A 25,605-nucleotide genomic window follows, 5' to 3' on the forward strand; every position below is an offset into this window, starting at 1 on the left:
AAAGGAGGCCTTGAGGTAAGGGTGAAGCAGAGCTTGAGGAAGTGGGGGCTGCTGTGGGGAAGTAGCCCAGGGAATTGTACGTGTCATGTTTCTAAAAGGTCAGCTACCACAGCTGATACTATTGGGGGCCCTGGGCTGGAGCCCAGAGTAGAGGGTGGGCCCAGGCTCCCCCCTTTGCTCCCCCTCCCCCACCGATTAATCACTGAGACTGGGAGACAACAGAGACTATGAAAGGGAGGATAGCTTCTCCTCACCTCCCTTGCTGGCTTATGATGAAAATGGCTCAGTAGACTGTGACCCTTGTCTCTAGACAGAGAAGGATTATGTGGAGGGTCACAATGAGCCTCTGAGGCTAGTGAAATCTGCCAGGAAACGCAGGACCCATGGAGACAAGGACAGAGCTTTGTCACAGTGGATAGAAAGCTGGCTAGATTGTCAGGCTCAAGGGGTAGTGATCAATGGCTCCATGTCTATTTGGCAGCTGGTATCAAGTGGAGTGCCCCAAGGGCTGGTCCTGGGGCCAGTTTTGTTCAGTATCTTCATTAACGATCTGGAGGATGGTGTGGATTGCACCCTCAGCAAGTTTGCAGATGACACTAAACTGAGAGGAGTGGTAGATACGCTGGAGGGTAGGGATAGGATACAGAGGGCCCTAGACAAATTAGAGGATTGGGCCAAAAGAAATCTGATGAGGTTCAACAAGGACAAGTGCAGAGTGCTGTACTTAGGACAGAAGAATTCCATGCACTGCTACAAACTAGGGATCGAGCGGCAAAGCAGCAGTTCTGCAGAAAAGGACCTAGGGGGTAGAATGGACGAGAAGGTGGATATGAGTCAACAGTGTGCTCTTGTTGCCAAGAAGGCTAAAGGCATTTTGGGCTGTATAAGTAGAAGCTTTGCCAGCAGATCGCGGGACATGATCATTCCCCTATATTCGGCAGTGCTGAGGCCTCATCTGGAGTACTGTGTCCAGTTTTGGGCCCCACACTACAAAAAAGTTGTGGAAAAATTGGAAAGAGTCCAGCAAAGGGCAGCAAAAATGATTAGGGGGCTGGAGCACATGACTTATGAGGAGAAGCTGAAAGAACTGGGATTGTTTAGATGGCAGAAGAGAAGAACGAGGGGGGATTTGATAGCTGCTTTCAACTACCTGAAAGGGGGTTGCAAAGAGGATGGATCTAGACTGTTCTCAGTGGTACCAGATGACAGAACAAGGAGTAATGTTCTCAAGTTGCAATAGAGGAAGTTTAGGTTGGATATTAGGAAAAACTTTTTCACTAGGAGGTGGTGAAGCACTGGAATGGGTTACCTAGGGAGGTGTGGAATCTCTTTCCTTAGAGGTTTTTAAGTTCAAGCTTGACAAAGCCCTGGCTGGGATGATTTAGTTGGGGATTGGTCCTGCTTTGAGCAGGGGGTTGGACTAGATGACTTCCTGAGGTTTCTTCCAACCCTGATATTCTATGATAATCATATCTGCTAGTTGCACATGCACAAGCTCCACTCATCTACTTGTAAAATGGATTCTTGCCCTTGTGGCTGATTTAAAGCCAATGGAGTGAATGCCTTTGCTCTTTATTGAGCAGGATCTTTAATGCCTCTCCCAAAGAGGTCAAACTCTGGCAATTCTGAAGCCTCGTCCAGCTCAAAAACAAAACAAAAAACCATGGACAAACAGAAAGCAGTAAATAAGCTGACAATTAATGCACAATCTCTGGTCTTCAACTTCTGCAACATTCTTTGAGGAAAATAACAGCATCCTGAATGGATGTTTGACCTGTGACAGGAGTGCAGCTTTGGGCCTATGAGTTACTGATTAGTTGAGAAAAAGAATTCTGGTTACCTAGATGTAAGAGGGCAGTTGGGTTCATTATCTCTGTTTTTCCATTATTTTAATTAATGATTATTACAGTAGCCTCCAGCTGAAAATTTCATCTCAGTAACATTTCCTTTTACTTGTGGCACCTTAGAGACTAACAAATTTAGTTGAGCATAAGCTTTTGTGAGCTACAGCTCACTTCATCGGATGCATGCAGTGGAAAATACAGAGGGGAGATTTTATATACACAGAGAACATCAAACAATTGGGTGTTACCATACACACTGTAACAAGAGTGATCATTTAAGGTGAGCTATTACCAGCAGGAGAAAAAAAAGATAGTTTGTAGTGATAATCAAGGTGGGCCATTTCCAGTAGTTGACAAGAACATGTGAGGAACAGTGGGGGGAAGGGAATAAACATGGGGAAATAGTTTTACTTTGTGTAATGACACATCCACTCCCAGACTGTTTTTTTCTCTCCTGCTAGCAATAGCTCACCTTACCTGATCACTCTCGTTACAGTGTGTATGGTAACACCCATTGTTTCATGTTCTCTGTGTATATAAAATCTCCCCCCTGTATTTTCCACTGCATGCATCCGATGAAGTGAGCTGTAGCTCACGAAAGCTTATGCTCCAATAAATTTGTTAGTCTCTAAGGTGCCACAAGTCCTCCTGTTCTTTTCGTGGATACAGACTAACCCGGCTGCTACTCTGAAACATTTCATTTTGCAATATCACTACAGTGGTGCAACAAACCTGGGGCAAATGTGGGTGCAGGTGAAGAGGGAATATGTGTATGTAATGTAGTACCACCAGTGACAGGAAAAACCCCTTCCATCTCTGTGGAGAGCATCTACGCTACAGCAGTGTAGCTGCAGTGCTTCAGATGTGCTGCTGTAGTACTTGTGTAGACATAGCCTAGGTCTCACTGTTCTTTCATGCAGTGTAACAACTAACTCCATTTCATTATGGATATTTTTAAATGGCTTTCTAAAACTGCCTGCTTCTTGAGTATTTTCCCAGAATGGCTGCTGGCTATACAGCCCATTTCAGTAAGTTACTTTGTTTCATTGTGTTGTGCTGAGATGTTTCTGAATTGTTTGAACATTTATATTTGGAAGATACAGGGCACAGGGTGCAATGAGTCAGCTCCTGGAAAAACAAAAAACCTGGTTTCAAAAGCAAGGTCCTTATTCTGTTGGGTGCCCTTCATGCATGAAAATAAACAATTCCCAGAGAGGTTCAGGCTCTTTTCTGTCTGGCTTCAAATCCACTTCTCACTGTGGCAGATGGAAGTGATTCAAAGGTCCGTACCGTGGTTGTGTTGTGTCTTCTACAGATAATTATGTGCATTATAGTTTTAAAATATTCTCTATACCTACTGTACAGTTGTCCTCTAAAAGAACAGATCCATCATCAGAATAACACTTAAGAAGGACAAGTATAAGCAAGTGTGGAGGACATGAGGAATTTCTGGATTATTTGTGTGTGTGTGTGACTCAGTTTTCCCACTCACTTGCGTTTTGTTACCCACTTGGTATGAAGGGGTTAATCTCTTTCCCAAGACAAGAGAATAAGTGATGAAGTGACTGGGAGTGAGTCACACAGACATGTCTGGGTTGGTATGAATGGACTATCAAAATTGTCATAGTATGCCCTAGTACTGCCAACCTCAAGAGATCAAAAATCATGGCTGAGACCCTCCAACAATCATGAGACTGGCTCCCAAAATCATGAGGGTTTTTTTTAAATCATGTTTTTCTTGACTCTTTAAATTCCCCTCTGTTCCTTTGCCTGTGTGAAAGACAGATGGAGACAAAGGGAGAACTTTTGTTTAAAGAGTCCTTAACGCACACAAAAATGCACACCTCTCCTGGCTGCTCAGATGGAGACTACTTACCATCTCCTCACAGCTAAGATAAATGGATGGCAGTTCCCCTCCTATTTGACCCACTTCTCTGGTTCCTGCTGCCCTGGGACTTCTCTACCTCAGACCTATTAGAGCCACTCGCTTCCACCCCAACCTCCCCCAGGCTTCTCCTCTGCATGGGTCCAAGCCAGCACAACTTCCCAAACTCCTCCCTCCCTGGCATCAGGACCCTCTGTCTGCTATAGGCCCATATATAAAGGCAGGGCTCGGTGGCCAGGAAGGCCTGCATCCTCAGCATTACACAGTGCTCTGCCTAGATTCCAAGCCCTGAAAAAAAAATCACAGGATCAGAGGAGCTTTTCCATACCATCATGCCAATTCCTCCTGCAGGTGCCAAAATCCCATGACTCACAATCAGTTTGTGAGAGTTGGCAACACTGCCTTCCCCCGGCTGATGAGAAGGGATGCCCCTTACCCACCACTCCCCCAGGCTGGAGAAGCTGCCATTTCATGCCCTCAATATCCCACCCCCATCACTATCCTCTGCACCCTCAGCCTGCCTTCCTGCCCCCTCAAACTTACTATACCACATTACACTGCAACCCCTAAATCTGCCTCCTGCTCTCCCCATTCACTTCCTTGCTGGCTTCAGTCTTACTGACAGTAATAGAAGATGGTGGCCATTTCCAATAAGGGAAAATCTGTGGGGTGGCAGCTTTTCATCCTGTTTCCAGGAGCACCCGGAAAAGCACCCCCCAAAATCTCTGGAGTTATGATAAAAATGGCAAGACTTTGCTATAATGAGCTCCATGAGAGTAAGTCTCAGAGAGAGCAAGCAAGGTATAAACATAAAACCCTTCAAAACGTGTACAGTGCAGTCATTAATTGGAATGGCAGATAGGGTGGAGTGTTGATGCTTCAATTTGAGTTAGTCTATGCGAAGGCCAGGAGAAACTCCACAAGCACAGCAGCAAGAGTGTCCACATTGGTGCACAGTGGCATCTGCCCGAACCTGAAAAATTTTCTTCAGAGGGAGGATGGCAGTTTGGTTTCCATGCTGACTCACTCCTGAAGCTCGTAATTAGAAAGACCTGAACTGTGTGCTAAACTTATGGTATGGATAAATACCACTTAACTACATCCTTATCTTGTTGTCAGGAACATAGTCCTGAGAACATGCATCCTCAAAACAGTGTACTGAAGTCTCGTAGGATGATTTTCTTAAAGGAATCACCCCTGTAAAATCAGGATGGTAGATACCTTACGGGGTAATTAGATTCAAAACATAGAGAATCCCTCTAGGCAAAACCTTAAGTTACAAAAAAAGACACACAGACAGAAATAGTCATTCTATTCAGCACAATTCTTTTCTGAGCCATTTAAAGAAATCATAATCTAACGCATACCTCGCTAGATTACTTACTAAAAGTTCTAAGACTCCATTCCTGGTCTATCCCCGGCAAGAGCAGCATATAGACAGACACAGACCCTTTGTTTCTCTCCCTCCTCCCAGCTTTTGAAAGTATCTTGTCTCCTCATTGGTCATTTTGGTCAGGTGCCAGCGAGGTTACCTTTAGCTTCTTAACCCTTTACAGGTGAGAGGATTTTTCCTCTGGCCAGGAGGGATTTTAAAGGGGTTTACCCTTCCCTTTATATTTATGACAAATTACATTACAATGTGTCTCTTCCTTGGGTATTTGTTAATATGCAAGCCAACATTGCATTAGCATACAGCATGCTGCCTTAATCCAACTGCATCAATCAAATCTTGTGTGATAATTCTGTTCATGAAAGAATTACATTCCTTACAAAAAATTTTACAATTTTCAACTATTCCCCCCCAGCTCCTAAGCCTTGTGTCAAACCTTAAACTAAGGATGGGATTGCTATGGCAGCCACTAATCTGTTTAAAAAAACAAACATACAAAAACCCAAAGAACCCACACTTACTTGGCAGCCCAGGCCACAAACACTGGTTTCAGGCAAAAGACATGCAGTTAGCGAAAGATGCCAATTGCTCTAGAGACATCCATGCTTTCAAATGGTGTGAAAGAGGGGGCAATACCAAATTCAGTCCTTGATTAAAGACAAACTGTGATCCCAAACTCCTCACAGATGCTCATTGGGCATATTCTGTGCACCTACACTTCCAAAAATGCATTTCCACCATTAAAAAAACAAACACTTTCTGAATGTTGCTGTTTCAAGCTTTGTTTGCTAGCCTTTGATCTCCATCTGTCTGCTAGCCTTTAATTTATCATGACATTGTGGCTGAGCAAAGCCACAGCATTAGAAAACAGTTTCTTGACCCATAAGCAAGACACTATAGAATTGTCAAGATCAGCCCGTGTGCATTTTCCATCTGCAGTGGTAGTAATAGACTGACAGAGAGGTCCCTTGGAAAACAACTCTCCCCTCAGACCTGACAAACTCACTACACCAAACACGTCTTGCAAGATATTTATCCAAAAAGAGTAATATGTAAGGTATTAACCGCAAGCTTGTAGCTTGTCAAGACTCAATCATTGTGAGATGTATGTACAGGTAATATTTAAGGAATAATGTAACTATATTGAAAGTTTGTTTTATGGTCTTGAAGTAAAAGTCGGTCACCAAGGAATGATATGTCTCTGTGACAGCCCATGCAAGCAGGAAGGAATTGTCACCCCTCCCTGGCTAGCCAGTGATGTAACACAAGGCTCAATTGTCTAGCCTTGCTCCATCCCAAGACTTTCAATGAAAAACCATCAGAGACAACTGCAAACAATCTAAACCACTTGGAGGTATAAAAAAGGAGTATTACAACACACAGGGGATCACCCTGTCTATGGATAGAGACAAAAGACTGGAGAGAGGCACACTATATCCATTCTCTGAGGAAACATCTTGTGGAGTAGGGAGGTGTGACACTCTGTTCCTTGGGGAAACTCCCGGCACTCCCATGTTCATCCTTAAAAACAATTGTGTGGTATCCAGTGCAAAGTTTGTCATGTCGGGTGTCTTTGGAAGGCTTATGATGTACTGAGTATTGTTGTTATAGTAATGTTATAGGTTGTAATTTCATGTATATGGTTATGGGGCTGAAAATGTGTCCTCATGGTTTAAAATAAGCACAGGCAAAACTCTCCAAGAACAGAGGGGCAGTTCACACCTCATCAGGGCACGTATGGGACAAACCCAGCCTAGCCTCACAGGAACAAAGGACACTGACCTAGGCAGCAACAAAGGATCTGTTGGAGTCTCGAGTGAGTCACCTCCCTTCCTTTGGTCAGTTTGGGACTCTGATGGAGTAATGCTCACGTGACTCTGAACAGGGGGGAGGCAAAGCCAAGAGGGAAGAAAGAACATGATAAAAGGGAGAGACATTTGCCATGCTCTTCCTCTCTCTTCCACCTACATCTTCAGACATCACCACCAAGCAACTGAAGCACTGATCAAAGGGGAGAGCCTGGCTGAAGGGCAACCAGCCAGCCTGTGGTGAGACGCATCTAAGTTTGTAAGCATCTAAGTTTGTAAGTTTGCATCTAAGCATCTAAGTTTATAAGGGCACTGAAAGAGTTAAGATCAGCTTAGTGTTTTGCTTTTATTTCATTTGACCAAATCTGACTTGTTCTGCTTTGACTTATAATCACTTAAAATATATCTTTCATAGTTAATAAATTTGTTTGTTTATTCTACCTGAAGCAGTGCATTTGGTTTGATGTCAGAAACTCCCCTTGGGATAACAAGCCTGGTACATATCAATTTCTTTGATAAATTGACAAACTCATACAAGCTTGCAGTGTCCAGCAGGCATAACTGGACACTGCAAGATGGAGGTTCCTAGGGTTGTGTCTGGGACTGGAGATATTGGCTAGTGTCATTTGGTTGCACAATCCAAGGAGCAGCTTACATGCCAGAGGCTGTGCGTGAACAGCCTTGGAGTGGGGGTTCTCACAGCAGAGCAGGGTAAGGCTGGCTCCCAGAGTCAAGGATTGGAGTGACCTAGCAGATCACCAGTCCAGATAACACCAGGGGAACATCACAGGGTGTTTTCATGAAAGTTTGGATCCTAGTTCCTGCAAAGCCAGCCAACTCTGCAACAAACTGAACTTTTGGCAGGGAATCGGGGGACATCTTACTTTATGAGATAGGAAAGTGTAGGCTCTAGTTTGTGTTTCATGATTTTATTTTGCACCATAACTATTTATTTCCATCACTCTCTTATTTCTCTCTATTCTTTCTTAAATAAACCTTCTATTGCTTTTACACAGGTGTGGTGATTTAAAGTAAAACTGGGGTACATGGCTCCTTTGCGGCAAAGGATCTGGGATTTCTGTGAGTAGCCAGTGTTGGGGCTCAAGGAACACTTCAAAGGAATTTGGGGACGTGGAACAGGTTACTGTTAATCTAAAAGGTGAAGATGGGGATGGCATACCCCAGAGGAGGGTGCTTGAGTGGCTAATAACAGGCCAGTGGCATTAGGGACATAACACCCAGCCACCATGGGCAATGCTACCTCTCGCCAGAGGAAACGGGTAACAAGGTGACTCTCAGTCCTGGCTACCCTGAGAAATGTCAAGGAGACAACGAACAGATCTGCTGCTCATTTGAGAGATTTTATGCTCTTATCAACATAGTAAATGCCATGGACCAAGTGAATCTTAGTTGGAGTCTATGTGCTTTTTTGAATGGATGGGGTAGAGTTCCTACAATCCTATGTGCCATTAAAAAAAGCTCGCTTGCACTTCCCAATGCACACTTTCTTCAAAATTAAATAATAGCTTAAAGGACTTTAATCAGCCAAAAATTCATAAAACCACCAATTTTCACAGTATACAAGCCTTATAGTTGGTCTTCCTTACTCTATATTGACCAGCTTTACTTAAAAAATATTTCTTCTTACTATTTGAAGAATATTAAGAAAAAACATTGGTAGCTTGAAGATTTGGTGCCTAATTTTGATCTCATACACTGATATAAATCCGAAGTAACTTCACTGAAATCAATGAAGTTACACCATATGAAAGTAGCATGAATCAAGCCCTCAGCTGCCTATCTGTGTTTAATGTATATGGTCCCCATTCACCAAAGCACTTAAGCACATATTTAACTTTAAGTTCATGCTCAAGTGCTTTTTCTGAACTGGGACCTAAATATTTGGACAGTATTTTGTGTCTCATTTTGATTGTAAGATTCTTGTGGTAGGGACTGTTTTGATATAGCACTGAACATGTCAGCACCCATGAAATACAAGTGATAAGTACAAAGCATGGAAAACCCCAACATACATCATCAAGTCACACAACATGAACAACTGTGACGCTTTAGGGTTCAGCCCAGAACAGTAAGGGCTGTGTCACCACCAACCTGCAATTCTGACTGCCTTAAATGCTCTCCGCCCTGACACCAACAGCCAGCCTACAGGAATGCAGGTCGCACCCTGGTTTCCACCACCCAGTTACTTTTTGAAGAGTTACCCCAAAACCCTTTCCCTCCCAAATTTTCCCCAAACCATCTGCCAATGTGACAATCTGCTAAGGTTCCCAGAATTGTCAGTAACTGTATTACCCCTCTCAGCCTCAGCAAGTGAGACTTTTGCTATCGCTAAGCTGTGTGAAAACTCCCAGACACAGCAGCTTGTCTGCCTTGCCCAGCAAACTCTTCAGGACTCTGCCAGTCCAAACCATGCCTAGCAGGTAACTGTGATATTATTGACATTAACTGTGACCGTATAGATCATTGTTGCAACCAAGATCCTACAGTTGCACCAAATCTTGTACAAAGGAGGTCAAGTAAGATGCCTATGGAAAGGTTGTAATTTGCTGGTTTTGAGTATAGTGTCTGTGTGTGAATATCATTTTTGTATTTGAAGTTATGAATATTGTCTATGTACTTGTATCTCAATGTGTTTGATTCTAAGTAGCATCAGTGAAGCATTTGATCAGCTTCTTGAGAAAGGACTATTCTTAGTAAGTGCCCAATCAAGAAACACTTAACTGACAATGGACTTTGGGAGACGCCAATCCACATCTGAGCTTTCCTGGGAATGTTCAAACTAACATGTAAACAATGGTTTCAGAGTAACAGCCGTGTTAGTCTGTATTCGCAAAAAGAAAAGGAGTACTTGTGGCACCTTAGAGACTAACCAATTTATTTGAACCTAAGCTTTCGTGAGCTACAGCTCACTTCATCTGATGCATACTGTGGAAAGTGTAGAAGATCTTTTTATACACACAGCATGAAAAAATACCTCCTCCCACCCCACTCTCCTGCTGGTAATAGCTTATCTAAAGTGATCACTCTCCTTACAATGTGTATGATAATCAAGTTGGGCCATTTCCAGCACAAATCCAGGTTTTCTCTCCCCCCCACCCCACAAACCCACTCTCCTGTTGGTAATAGCTTATCTAAAGTAACCACTCTCCTTACAATGTGTATGATAATCAAGGTGGGCCATTTCCAGCACAAATCCAGGGTTTAACAAGAACGTCTGAGGGGCGGGGGGGGGGTAGGAAAAAACAAGGGGAAATAGGTTACCTTGCATAATGACTTAGCCACTCCCAGTCTCTATTCAAGCCTAAGTTAATTGTATCCAATTTGCAAATGAATTCCAATTCAGCAGTCTCTTGCTGGAGTCTGGATTTGAAGTTTTTTTGTTGTAATATCGCAACTTTCATGTCTGTAATCGCATGACCAGAGAGATTGAAGTGTTCTCCGACTCGTTTATGAATGTTATAATTCTTGAAACCAGCCCCATGGTTTTCATCCTCAGCCATGTCTTCAACTGTCCCAGACCCTTCAGAATAAGTAGAACCTATCATAAGCAGCAATTGCTGTTCTCTAGCCAACAGAGTGAATGAAGGTTCCACAAACCCATGCAATTACATACGGGTGTGCAATTAACATTTTGTAAAGAATGCACTGAGTTTTCTGTACATTGAATAAAAATAACCTGGTAGTTCTGGGTGCAACTGCTTAGAACCAACATTTTTGTAATCTCTATCATATATCATGGTTTTTTGAAAGATTATAGCCACTGAGAGAACTTGCATTTCAATGCCAGTACTGCTTCCAGCCTTTAGGGAAAAAATGCAGAACTTTAATGTTATTTCATATTTATATCTGCAAACTTCCTAATTCTGAACAGTTCCCTAAAGTCACTTGGGTAATATATATGTAGAATTTGTTATGCTGAGATCAAACGTTGTTCATTACATTACATTATTACAAAGTCTGCTTCTGTATTGATTTAAATGATTTAAATAGGATTTACCATAGCATTTTGCATATCACATTTTTACTAGCATTTCAATATCAAAATGTAAATTTTATTTTATATGACCTTCATTTTTAATTCCATTAAATGATATATACATCCTGGCATACCACCTATTAACGAACCATTATAAAATTTAGAGCCAAATTCAGTCCCACCTTGAAGTCAAAAAATTGCAAAACATTCATTAACTTTAGTAGGCGCATGATCAAGCCCTTAAACTGTTTTAGTTACATGTATTATACACATTCAAGTTTGAAATATACACTGTATGAGGATCACGCTATATGCTGTGTTTAATTTGGTGAACGGTACAGTAATCTGTTATCATGGGCAAAGAAAAATTCAAATACATAAAATCAATTTTGTTTTATAAAGGAATTTTTAAAATGTCTTTAAAACTGATCATTGTTGCTTTTTTGTTACAAGAGAGATCCCATCCTCCACCAAGTACAGTACTCTGTCTAGCAAAACATACGTGCCTCTGAAGACTGCAGTAGTGGTTCAGAATTCCCAAGAAGTCAACTTGTACTGTGTTCTCACTGAACATGCATTTTTTTCTGGAATGGAGCTAGTGAGCATGCTCCATACTTCGTCCCTCTCAGATTTTGGAAGGCACTTCAGTTCTTACACCTTAGGTCGAGTCTTGTAGCTAGTTTTAGAAATCTCACATTGGGTACCAATGCGTTTTCTCAAATCTGCAGTGACAGTGTTCGTAAATCAAACAACATGTGCAGGGTCATCATGTGAGACAGCTATAACATGAAATATATGGCAGAATGCGGGTAAAACAGAACAGGACACGTACAATTCTCCCCCAAGGAGTTCAGTCACAAATTTAATAAACACATTATTTTTTTAATGAACATCATCGGCATGGAATCATGCCCTCCAGAATGGTGGCTGAAGCATGAAGGGGCATATGAATGTTTAGCATATCTGACATGTAAATACCTTGCAACGCTGGCTACAAAAGTCCCATGCGAATGCCTGTTCTCACTTTCAGGTGACATTGTAAATAAGAAGCAGTAAGCAGTATCTCCCCTAAATGTAAACAAACTTGTTTGTCTCAGCGATTGGCTGAACAAGAAGTAGGACTGAGTGGACTTGTAGCCTCTAAAGTTTTACTTTGTTTTGTTTTTGAGTGCAGTTATGTAACAAAAAAATCTACATTTGTAAGCTATAGAGTAATAGAGATTGCGCTACAGTACTTGTATGAGGTGAATTGAAAAATACTTTCTTTTGTTTATCATTTTTACAGTGCAAATATTTGTAATAAAAATATAAAATAAGCACTGTACACTTTGTATTCTGTATTGTAATAGAAATCAATATATTTGAAAATGTAGAAAAACATCCAAAAATACTTAATACATTTCAATTGGTATTCTATTGTTTAAGGGTGCGATTAAGTGCGGTTAATTTTTTTAATTGCAGTTAATTTTTTGAGTTAATCGGGTGAGTTAACTGCAATTAATAGACAGCCCTAATAATGACAAATTTGGAATATTCCAAAACTTTTGGACAGTTTTTCTGGAAGTGTAAAACTGATAAAATATTCCAGACAAATTATAGTCCATCTGTAGTTTGCATTTAAGTAATGTTGGTTTTGTGCTTTTGTAGATTCAGGTCAACTTTTTGCAGCAAATTTGCCTTGGTTCAAAATATTCATGTCAAAACATCGTGTTCCATATGCTGAAAATTCAGCTTGCCACTGCTTTCTAATTGTTATGGAAGAGGGAAGGAAGTAGTTGCAGTTTCTTTCTCTTGTGTTTGTTCAGAGCGGAGGAGAATACATGAAGGTAAGGAACTCGTATTACAAGTGACCTTGAGACATAATACAGCCAGGCACTCTTGAGAGTTGCACAAAGCAGGCCCACACTTGCAAAATTTTACACATGTATTTCCTGGACTACTTGTATGAGTAAGGACTGCTCACATGACTAAAGGGTCTCAAGTGCAGGTTCCAAAAAATATTGCAGACACAGTGCAGTGTCTTAATTTGAAAAAATGTCTCTGACATCAAAAGCACACGTTTACATCAGGTGGCTCAAACATGTTCCCAAATCCAGGCTTTGTCGTCTCTGCAATATAATTCACACATATGCTCAAATGAAATGTTAATTTGAAATCTTAGGGCCTGCTTCTAATTTATGCACTGCCAGATCAGTGTAGAGAGGCCTTCATGTAAATTGAAATCAGGCCCTTAGTCTGCACAGAAGGATCACTCAGAAGTTGAGTAGACGTTGGCAGAAAGTATGATATGGCAGTTGAACACTCTATGTCTATCTATCAAGGTTCTTACATTGGCGTCATCACTGTCGTGTCTGAGCACCTCCCCAGATTTAAAAAACAAAACAAACCCCCCCCCCCCCAAAAACCCAAAGAAACAAACCAACTAAGAATGATAACCTCTCACCTTCTTCCTTCCCTGAGGTCTACGATATCCCTAATGTTTTACCCAAGATTTTCAAAACCAGGTGCTAGATGTACGGTTCTTAAATTCATGTTTAGGCACTTAATTCAATAAGTGGCCTGATTTTCAAAAGCTACTACTAGATTCACTTTGGAAAGTCAAGTCACTTATTTGGATGCTTAACAGCAGGTATCTGGTTTTGAAAAAATTGTCCATGTTTCGATTTTTTTTTACAAGCATACTTTTGATTTTTAACCAAATCATTCATTTAACCAAATCAGTCATATTTGAAAAATAGGGATTTTGTAAGTCATTTCCACTTACAGAAACTGGAGGCAGAACCATGAACTACCACTGTATTCCATTTTTCATTCTTATTATTGAGATTTCTCACTATTTAAACATTCACTTATAATGAGGAGAGAGTAGGGGAGCGGCACGTACTTTTCTACCCTATGAGGGAAACATCTTTTCTCATTTTTTAATATTGCAGCATAAAAATTGATGAGAATAATAAACAAAAATACCTTGTTGAGAATGTAGAAACTGATAGTGTGTCAGTTTACAATTATAATTAGTAAATGTGCCAGAGTTGGAAATAATAAAGTAGCTAATATTTTTACTGTTCACTAGTAATTTTTACTATGTAGCCCAGAGACTTGCAGATGTGTCATTCATTTAATTATACTACCCATGGCTAAAAGTCTAGGGAAGGACATTCATATATCATACTGAGTACCGATCTCTCTCAAGGGAGGATGTTGAACAAGTCTGTGGAAAACAGCTTCAGTACATACATTTCATTCACGTTTACATCAACAGTTGGGGTTTGATTTCAAGCAAGCATTACAAAAGTAGTAAACAAGCATGACAGTGTGCATGGTCCATAAATATATTTCTCGATCCAATCCTGCAACATGCTGAGCACCTCACCTTTTGAGGTCCTTCTGTTTTGTAAATTCACATTTGCCTATATGGGAGTAGGAGATTCTTACTATTTCATAGGATCAAGTCCTCCATAGAGGGCTAGTCAGCATAAAATCAAAATATTAAAGAAACTGACAGGTTCAGACAACTCCTGGTTCAAAACATCAGATATAAAGTCATATAAGAAAAACAAGACATCAGCAGTTAATATCTACAATACGTATCCATATGCACTACATGTATCATAGTAAAGTATTGATCCATATTTAGGTTTAGTATGAGAGCTGGGTCCTGCTACTTCAAATGCAGATCTAGATATGATATCTTCATAGTTCAGGGGCATTAGTATCTGGGAGTTTTGGTTTGGGCATATCTTGATTTCAGAACAAAATAACTCAAGAAAAAAGAACATAGCAAAACCTAATTTATATATGAAAGGTTATTTCAGTACTTATTTTGAATAAGGGGATATTAGGTTGAACTCTCATCTCACATGCTTTTCATTCTAGAGAAACTCCACTGAGGCTTCTACAGTGCAACTGGGGCTGACACCATTTTGAGTAAGGATTTGAAATAGGGTCTTGCTACACCATGATGAGCAGAGCACTGTAGAAGCAGGACCCAGCTCTCCTACTAAACCTAAATATGGATCAATGTTTTACCGGAAGTTGGCTGAACCTGCCAGCTTCCTTGAATCTGTACTGCAAGTGGTTATGAGATCCACTGGGTTGGAAACAGACTTCTCCATGGATCCCTGGACTCTGCACAGGATGGAAGGCCTAGGCGCCTTTATCACTCTGCAACCATGGACCTTGCCCAAAGGTCTAAATCGAGGAAAACAACATGGGCCTGATCTAAAGCCCATTATAGTCAATGAAACAGCCTATTAAAATCAATTGAAAGACTCTCACTGCCATCTGTGGGCTTTGTATCAGACCAGTGGACAATAATTAAACACCACAGCACGAGACAACAATGGGATGGAGACACACAGCAATACAGTAAGTTTGATTTTAGTTTTAATATTGTGCTCTGCTTTTCATAATCCATAGTACACGGTAGAGGGATGGAGGGGGTTGGGTGTGGAGAGTCTTTAACCCTGCAGAAGGCACAAAGCTGAGTCTGAGAGAAGGATACAAAGGGAGGAACGAGGCAGACTTCATTGGTGAGGCACAGTGGGGGAAGAGGGTGGGGACGTTAATCAAGATCAGATATTTAGGCTGGAGCAGCATCAGACAGAGCAAGGAGCTTGAACCTGAAGTGGAATGCAAGTGGAAGCCAGTGTCAGGATTTGAAATGGGGAAGTGAGGAAGATGATCTTAGGTGCCGCAGTTTAGACAGACAGAGTCTGCATCAGGCTAGGCCAGAGGAGATGAGGTTGCAGCACTCCAGATGCGAGAAGTTTAAGAATTAAGGGCTAAATTGGGCACCACCCCAGGAGGTCCCAAGCACAATTCCTTCCCTGAACCTCACCTTGCTTCTGAGGGACAGTAATCTGCTACTGGCCTTGATCACCTTTAAGAGATAACTACTGCCTCCCCCACACCAGCTCAAGTGGCTGCTGCTTTCAGGGTGTGGCAGAGCCCAGTTTAACCTGTTCTCCACCCACCTGCATGAGAGAGAATCTCTGCACAGTTCCTACTTCTCCCTCCTGCAGTGGACCTATGGAAAGGCCATGCCAGGGGGGTGTGTCTTGAAGAAGTGGGAGAGAGAGAGGGAAAGAGAAGGGGTTTTACTCGCTGCTCAGCCACAAAGGGCTGAGCCTTAATCTGGCTCTATTAGCCTCAAAATCTAACAGAAAGAAATACCGAGCTCAATGCTGCAGTGTACTGAGAGCACCTCTTGAGAGGTGCTGAGCACGCTCAATTCTCTTTGCAGATAACAGAAGTTCAGGGCACCCAGCACCTTGATGGATCTGTCCCTCCATGAGATAAACCTCACAGAGTTTTCTGGTCCCTCTATTCTTCCATGAGAAGTTGCAATACGGCTCATTGTATGGCCTTCTTGGGTATACTCTGAACAGGGACAAGTGATGGACAAATATATATACCATATTTCAAATAGCCATGTATAGTACATCTCTGTTTCTAACAGAAGCAGAAAGTCTAATAAAGTTATATTTGTTAGTCTGATTTTTATCCCTTGTGGAAGAAAAGGACCCAGCTGCAGGTTGCCTTTCAGTTTGGTATGTATATAATTTTCTGTATCTTCATTCTTAAATAAGAAATTAGTTATTACTAAGTGCACAGTCCTGTAATTAAGCTGTCACTGGGAAGATGCTGATGTCTAGAAATCAGAGTAGCAGCCGTGTTAGTCTGTATTCGCAAAAAGAAAAGGAGGACTTGTGGCACCTTAGAGACTAGCCAATTTATTTGAGCATAAGCTTTCGTGAGCTACAGCTCACTTCATCGGATGCATTCAGAGGAAAATACAGTGAGGAGATTTATATACACACAGAACATGAAAAAATGGGTGTTTATCATGCACACTGTAAGGAGAGTGATCACTTAAGATGAGCTATTACCAGCAGGAGAGGTGGGGGGGGGGAGAAAACCCTTTGTAGTGATAATCAAGGTGGACCATTTTCAGCAATTAACATGAACGTCTGAGGAACAGTGTGGGGGGGGGGGGATAAACAAGGGGAAATAGTTTTACTTTGTGTAATGACTCAACCACTCCCAGTCTCTATTCAAGCCTAAGTTAATTGTATCCAATTTGCAAATTAATTCCAATTCAGCAGTCTCTCGTTAGCCGTCACCTTCAGCCCCCAACTAAAACCTCTCCAACGCATCATCAAGGATCTACAACCTATCCTGAAGGACGACCCATCGCTCTCACAAATCTTGGGAGACAGGCCAGTCCTTGCCTACAGACAGCCCCCCAACCTGAAGCGAATACTCACCAGCAACCACACCCCACACAACAGAATCACTAACCCAGGAACCTATCCTTGCAACAAAGCCCGTTGCCAACTGTGCCCACATATCTATTCAGGGGACACCATCACAGGGCCTAATAACATCAGCCACACGATCAGAGGCTCGTTCACCTGCACATCCACCAATGTGATATATGCCATCACGTGCCAGCAGTGCCCCTCTGCCATGTACCTTGGTCAAACTGGACAGTTTCTACGTAAAAGAATAAATGGACACAAATCAGATGTCAAGAATTATAACATTCATAAACCAGCCGGAGAACACTTCAATCTCTCTGGTCACTCGATTTCTGACCTAAAAGTGGCTATTCGTCAACAAAAAGACTTCAGAAACAGACTCCAACGAGAGACTGCTGAATTGGAATTGATTTGCAAATTGGATACAGTTAACTTAGGCTTGAATAGAGACTGGGAGTGGTTGAGTCATTACACAAAGTAAAACTATTTCCCCTTGTTTATTCCTCCCTCCCCCCACTGTTCCTCAAACGTTCTTGTTAACTGCTGGAAATGGCGCACCTTGATTATCACTACAAAGGGTTTTCTCTCCCCCCACCACTCTCCTGCTGGTAATAGCTCATCTTAAGTGATCACTCTCCTTACAGTGTGCATGATAAACACCCATTTTTTCATGTTCTGTGTGTATATAAATCTCCTCACTGTATTTTCCACTGAATGTATCTGATGAAGTGAGCTGTAGCTCACGAAAGCTTATGCTCAAATAAATTGGTTAGTCTCTAAGGTGCCACAAGTATTCCTTTTCTTGATGTCTAGGAAATGTCTGTACAGTGAGTCATTTCTTTTAATGAAGCCTGCATTTTGAAAACAGAGTGCTCCTGATTCAGAAAGATTTAGGAAACTGGAGACTTTAAAATTGTTATTTGGAGGTTGCTAATTAAGCCAATTGTGCAATAAAACCACACTATTTGGTGAATTAAATATTCTAGCTTCTTAAGCATTATTATGCTATGCCATTGGGGACACTTATTAGGAGTGTGATTGTTGACTTTACGTGGAACAAAGGCGACCTATTTATAATCATCCCATGTCTGCCAACAAGAGCGAGCTACAGTTTTAATTCTTAATTCTGAACAGCACCATTTATATTGCTTTGATATTTCTGTCATCACTCCAGCTCATTTAATTTCTCTGAGAGCTTTCAAAAGAATGTGACAGTTTTTAAAAGCTTTGTTGTATATTTTCACTGATTTATAATTAAGTTTTCTATAATCCTATAGCATATGCTGGAGAACTCTTGCATTACTACACAATTCGGGCTCCATCCCAATCTCAAGATACTGTGTATCTCATAAAATATATTACTTGGCTTTGTTTTCAATTTTGTCTGTACAAAGCCCCAGTTTTTCATTTCATCTGCTAATTTCTCCATTATTCCTCTGTAGAGAAATTGGGATAATAGTAATAATTTCAAAATCTGACTCAAGAAGTCCTTTCATTTACTGTTTTTCTCATCTTTCCTTCCCTTTCCGTGTTTGTTCAATTTGCTGCATCTTGTCTTAGACTGTAAAATACTCAGAACAGGGTTAGTCATTTACTCTGTGTGTATACAGTGTTTAGTATAATGAGGGCCCAATCCTGATTTGTGTGTCTTTCCAGTATCTCAGGGGAATACTCTACACTTGCTCCTTAGTGTAAATCAGAAATAACACCATTGAATTTAATAGAGTTACCCTGGGTAGCCCAGTATAAAAAGTAAAATCAGAATCAGGCACCTAATGACCAATTTTCCTCTTACACAAGTTTTATACTGGTGTAGCTTCAATGGAATGACTCATTCCAGTGTATGTAAGAGGAGAACGAGGCCCAAGGGATCTGAATAAAAGGAAGGAAAAGCAAGGATTTCTGTTTAGTTAATAGGTGTGGAAGTTGGAAACATGGAAACAAGATCTGAAGGGTATAAACTTCAGGGATGGAGAGGATTGTTTAGGGTGGAGCACAAGGTTATAACTAAGAGTTATAATCTAGATGTAATAATAGGATGAGATTTAGAAAGGAAACATTAGACTTGATATCACATATTGAGCTCTGTTAGGCTGTGGAAAGTCACCCAAAAGAAATGCTAGAAGCTTTTTAAAACTCGAATGGATAGAACAATGGAAATTATATAATAGGGAACAACCCTGTACTGGTAGAGAGACACACTGACTGACCTAATGAGTTATTTCTAACTCTGATTTCTATTTTTTTATTAAAAGCGTTTTCTGTATTGATTATTGTATTTTGTCTTTCTATCATTTTTCAAAAAAGCAAATCTAAGTAATGCCAGTACAATTCTGGGATTTTTGCTGATGGAAAAGAGAATAGCAAAGAAGACACACAGAGCTATATAAAACAATACTGGAACAGCAAATGAAAAGGGTAATCTCATCACAACCACTGAAGTGTATTCTAAAGGACTAGATCTCTCAGCCTCCTAACATATACATTACCATGTTCAGATCATAGTCCTGTTTTCATTTTTCCCTATTGCAGCTATTGCTAAATATTCTCATATCCTGCTGTGAATCACGCACCATAATTTCAGCTAACTAGTGATTGAGTCTGGCATTTACAAGGTTACAAGCAGCCTTCTTACTCGTTACAACTGAAAGGCGTCCCTGACCAGTACTTTCATGGGCATGTCTGGGTGAATGTGAGTTACCAGCAAGTGGTTTAAACTAGGGCGGTCGATTAATCACATCAAACTCACATGATTAATTCAAAAATTAATCAAGATTAAAAAAATTAATTATGATTAATCACACTGTTAAACAATAGAACACAAACTGACATTTATTAAATATTTTTGGATGTTTGTCTACATTTTCAAATATATCTATTTCAATTACAACACAGACTACAAAGTGTACAGTGTTCATTTTATATTATTTTTATTACAAATATTTGCATTGTAAAAATGATAAACAAAAGAAACAGTATTTTTCAGTTCACCTCATACAAGTACAATTTCTTTATCATGAAAGTGCAACTTACAAATGTAGGGGTTTTTTTTTTACATAACTGCACTCAAAAACAAAACAATGTAAAACTTTAGAGCCTACAAGTCCACTCAGTCCTACTTCTTGTTCAGCCAATCGCTAAGAGAAATGTGAAAAGTTTGTTTACGTTTACGGGAGATAACGCTGCTCACTTCTTTATTACAATGTAATGTGAAATTGAGAACAGGTGTTCGCATGGAACTGTTGTAGCTGGCGTCACAAGATACCTATGTGCCAGATGCGCTGAAGATTCATATGCCTCTTCATGCTTTGGCCATCGTTTCAGAGGACATGCTGATGATGCTCATTAAAAAAATAATGCATTAATTAAATTTGAGACTGAACTCCTTGGGGGAGAACTCCTGCTCTGTTTTACCCACATTCTGCCATATATTTCATATTATAGCAGTCTCGGATGATGACCCAGCACATGTTGTTCATTTTAAGAACACTTTCACTGCAAATTTGACAAAATGCAAAAAAGATATCAATGTCAAATGTCTAAAGATAGCTACAGCACTTGACCCAAGATTTAAGAATCTGAAGTGCCTTTCAAAATCTGAGAGGGGAGGAGGCATGGAGTATGCTTTCAGAAGTCTTAAAAGAGCAACACTCTGATGCGGAAACTACAGAACCCAAACCACCAAAAAACAAAATCAACCTTCTCCTGATGTCATCTGACTCAGATGATGAAAATGAACATGCGTCCATCTGCACTGTTTTGGATGGTTATCGAGCAGAACCCGTCATCAGCATGGACCTCTAAACACTAGCCTTCCTGAACATTACTAACATTGGAAATAGGCATGAGCTTCTTCCCAGTAGGTCACGTCTGAGGGAGTAGAAACATTTGACCTTTTTACAGGGCTGTCAAAGTAAAAATAAACCATGATCTTATTTCCTTTTCTCTAGGAATTTTTACCTCATTCAGTTGCTATATCTTTAGGCAAAAATTCAGTTAAGCAGTTTTAAATGGCTCCCTTCATCTTCATCCCATAACCATAGATTTTAAACACTTTGGAATTTACAGACAGAACTGCATTTTCCAGTTCAGTGAATCCTTTAGATGACTATTGCCTCACAATCCTTGTAGCTGCTGATGGAGGAATGCCGATACCCTTACTGAACAGATAGTCAACATATGACTCAGAATAATTTGGATTTAATTGCAAAGATATGTCCTTGGTCCAAGAGGATAATGCTGGGTTTCTGCCTCCTTCCTTTCTCCCCCACCCCCTCCACCCTTCCCTAAAACCAAGATAAAGCTTCTTTGGAACACTTTTCAAATCTCTGGCACAACATGTTTGCCCTGATTTTGAAGGTCCTTTTTAGATTTCTTTTCATCTAAAACTTTCCTGGTGTTTATGTCTTGTGATCTTATTGCCTAATAAATGCTGTGGAAACGCTCCTTCATAAAAGCACTAACAACATGAAAATATTTCCCATGATGAATAGATTTCAGTCCCCACAGAAGTGTTTTAATGATGAAAGGAGGAATGGAGTTCACTTGGGGATGTCATTCAAAATGGTAAAGAAAAAAATATTTTGCACTTGCACCATCCTACTATCTGAACGCATTTATGAAGGAGAGAGACAGCAAGTGGGAGAGGAGCAAACTGAATACAGTGCTTTAAGGAAAAAATCCTGCTCCCTCAAATAATTGTGAAAGGCTCACTGGCAATAAAACCAGCATAATTCTTCTGAGCAAGGGCCAGGGCAAGAATTTGGGGCTGGAGGGTGTCCACAGTGGCTCCCTGCACATCAGCACACAATGGCCAAATGAGGGCAAAACCAATTGTGGGCTGGGGAAGGCCAAAGAATGCACTGTTACATAGATCCACCTCCTTTGCTGCTAGACGGGGCATGTTAGAACCGTGAGAGCTACCTGAGTCCCAGTGCTGCTGAAGCACTTGTGGAATGGGTCCAGAGCAGCTTCACGGCCCAGGGGAGGATTCCTTCTTCTCTTGCTTCACCTTAGCCCTCAGCCTGTGAGCGTAAATGAACATATTACAGAAAGATTCCTTGTTTCCTTTTCACAGAGGCAAATAGTTGAAAGAGAACCGGCCTCAAAAAAACGTACACATCTTTTTACAACTTAAGAGAAGAGATTCATTCTACTCAGTGTAAATAAACTCTGCATCTCAATTTTTGTGTCTCTATTCACTGGGCAAAATCCCGAGGTCCTTATTCAGTTTTCACCCAGTCTTGCCTGGAGTTGATAGAGTTCTGATAAAGTATTAGGACTTCTGTTCAAAATTTTAAATGAACTTGCTTTGACCCAGCTAACTTGTGTGAAAACTACAAACTTTCACATATTCATGATGATTTTACCCTCATGTTTGTTAACTAAAACTCAAGGTAAGAACCCACCTGTTTTCCTAGTCAGGGCACAGCCTGAGAGAAGCAGGGGCAAAAAAACAGCTGTTTCTTGGGACAGGGCTGGAGTGCCTTACCTAGCATTTCTGCAAAATAGGGCTGCCTGCATGAAAATTGTTCTTCCCACTGTTCAGAGAAACAGGATTTTGTGAATATGTTGTAAACAAACTACACAAAAAAATATACCCTGGGTGAAATCCGGACACCACAGAATTCAATGGGGCCAGAATTTCCCCTCTGACTCTATACCACCAATTTCCCATCCCAACAGGCTCCAAATGTGGTTGCTACTTGGCTGAAGGGGTACCAAACGCAGGCACCATTACATTGCAATATGTCCTTTTAGTAGCTCTACTTCTGTATATAGAAGTATTATAATATCCTCCAAATCATAGAAATGTACAGTAGCTTAGTTGCCATTGTTTCCATTGGATTTAACATGAAACTACTATGCAGTTATTGTGAAATATGGCACTGTGTTATGTTTCATATGAATAAGTATTGAGTTACTGTATTTGAAAGGGCTGATTTGTGCCTGGTATGGATTTTCTAGACTGGACACCAACATCCCACATAATGATGGCATAGCTGCCTGCCTCAAGTATTTACAAGACAATGGACAACCCTCAGAGATCCACCCCAAATACATCACCAAACTCATCCATTTCATCCTCATTCATAACAATTTTACATTCAACAACAAACACTTTGTCCAAACCATGGGAACAACCATGGGTACTAGGACGGCTCCCCTATATGCTAACCTCTTCATGGACCCCCTTGAAGAAGAATGTATTGACAAATGCACCATGAAACCAAAAATATACCTGAGATACATCAATATTTTCATCCTCTGGACAGGCAACTTAAATTCCCTCATAGATTTCCACCACAACTTCAGCCATCACACGTCCCATATGGGGTATTATCAAACCACTATAACCCATACTTAATGGGGAAATCTTTCCTGAACCCCCTCTTCTGGCCTTCAAACAACTCTCCAACCTCATCATCAGAAGAAAGCTCCCCACAGATCAGGACACACCTTTCAACATTCATGGGTCCTACACATGCTTATCACAACATATAGTGTACCTCATCCAGTACACTAAATGCTCTAATAACTATGCAGGTGCAATCACTATGCTCTCAAATGAACTCACACAGGAAAATGGTAAAAGACAAAAACATCATATCACCTGTGGATGAACTCTTTTCACGAAGTGATCACTTTCCATCTGACCTACCAGTCCTCATCCTCAAAGCAAACCTGCATCACATCTTCAAAAGAACAGCCTGGGAACTCAATTTCATAACATTGCTAGACACTAAAAATCATGGTCTTAATAAAGACTGATTTATGGTTTATTACAATAATCTGTAACCCACTAACCCCCTTTTTGTCCTATGACTACAGGGATGTTAATGGGCCACTTGAGCTTGAATGGTCCCTTATAATATGTGCTAACTACTTATGCTAAACTATCTGTTGCACTTTGTATTTAGCTGTGACACTCTTAGTACCTTTCCCAGAGAAAAAGAAGTACTCTTAGTACCTTTCCTGAAGAAGAGCTCTGCATAGCTCAAAAGCCTGTCTTTCTCTCCAACACAAGTTGGTCCAATAAAATATATTACCTCACGCACCTGGCCTTTCAAGACCATGAATATTTACATGTACGTGGAAGTGCTCATTTGGCTGACAGTCTGAAAAATGAGATTGAAAACAATCTGGTGTTTGATATTATTTGCTGGAGGATATGTGGACATTTGGGATGAGAAATATTCTTCAAATGCTTTCCCAATCATCTGGCTTACTTGAACAGGAAAAAAAATATCAGATAGTTATTGCAATTTCCCATGTATTCATGTTGTTAGTGTACACTGCGAACCAGATAAGTAAATGAGGCTCAACTTAACTTCTCATTTTCCAACCACAACTTGAGACACTAACAATTGAAGGAGCATGTGATATCCTGGTTTGCTGGTACAACCAGGTATTATAGTTAGACATCAACATGATATCAACTCCTTCAACAAATTTGGGAGTGCAAATGGGAGTCCAATCTCAACAACAACAACCCACCACAGATGAACTGAACAACATCTAGTATTTAACAGCAATTAACACTGTTTTATTTTCTAGCCTCTTCTAGTCATTTTCACATATGCAAATTGTACCAAACAAACATTCTGAGCTTAAACTGTTAACATCACCAAAAAATATGTATGTGTTGACAGGTTCATGACTCCACTGGAGAAAATGCTGTGATTTGATTTCAGATACAATTAGGTAATGAAAATATTAATAAAATTGAATACATAATTTCATTAAAGATCTAATACTGGTTGCACAGATAGGAAATAAGTGAAAATGGATTTGTCAACACCTGTAGATCCCTGTGATTGGAACTTTTGAGAAAAATAGGATAATTCTTTCTGGATGGTTTGTTGAATGATCAATAATTAAGCCATACGTTGACAGAAATGTTGACAGAAATGACCAGAATCTTTGCCACAATTTAAAACCAAACACAAAACTGAGTTCAATTAACTCTATTTTTCATTTAGCACTCATGAGAGCTGACTGAAAAAATGCTAATTATGTTTTCACTGGAAATTTTTAAAAAACTTTCCACCAAAGTTTCCTGTCAACATTTTTTGCTTTTTCAATTAAAAAAACCAAGCCTAACTACTTTTGTTTGTTACAAAAAATATCATTTGAAAAACAAATGTCAGATTTAGGTTAAAAAGTGTACAAATATTTAATATTTGTAACTGAAAAATAAATATTTTTTCCTCATTTTTCATCACAAAATGGAAAATTACAACCACAATGAATTTTTGTTTTGGTTTTGGTTGAAAAGCCATTTTTTGGCAAAAAACGTTTTGATGAAAAAAGTCGATCAGCTCTAGTAATACTAGTCTTTGCACAGATATCATACCTTTCACCTAAAGATTGCAAAACATTTTACCAACGGTAAGCTTCACAACACCACTGTCATTA

General features: G+C 40.3%; 1 protein-coding gene across 3 annotated transcripts in view; it reads right to left on the reverse strand.

Annotated features, from left to right (window-relative positions):
• Positions 1–25,605, reverse strand: part of TMEM108 (transmembrane protein 108) — a 393,284-nt gene that overhangs the window by 288,429 nt on the left and 79,250 nt on the right. For all 3 annotated transcript variants that reach the window (XM_077811158.1, XM_077811157.1, XM_077811156.1), the window contains exon 2: positions 22,111–22,211. The gene's annotated coding sequence lies outside the window, so the exon portion shown is untranslated. The remainder of the gene's footprint in view (positions 1–22,110; positions 22,212–25,605) is intronic.

Source organism: Eretmochelys imbricata, chromosome 2 (assembly GCF_965152235.1).
Source record: "Eretmochelys imbricata isolate rEreImb1 chromosome 2, rEreImb1.hap1, whole genome shotgun sequence".
NCBI classification, from domain to species: domain Eukaryota; kingdom Metazoa; phylum Chordata; order Testudines; family Cheloniidae; genus Eretmochelys; species Eretmochelys imbricata.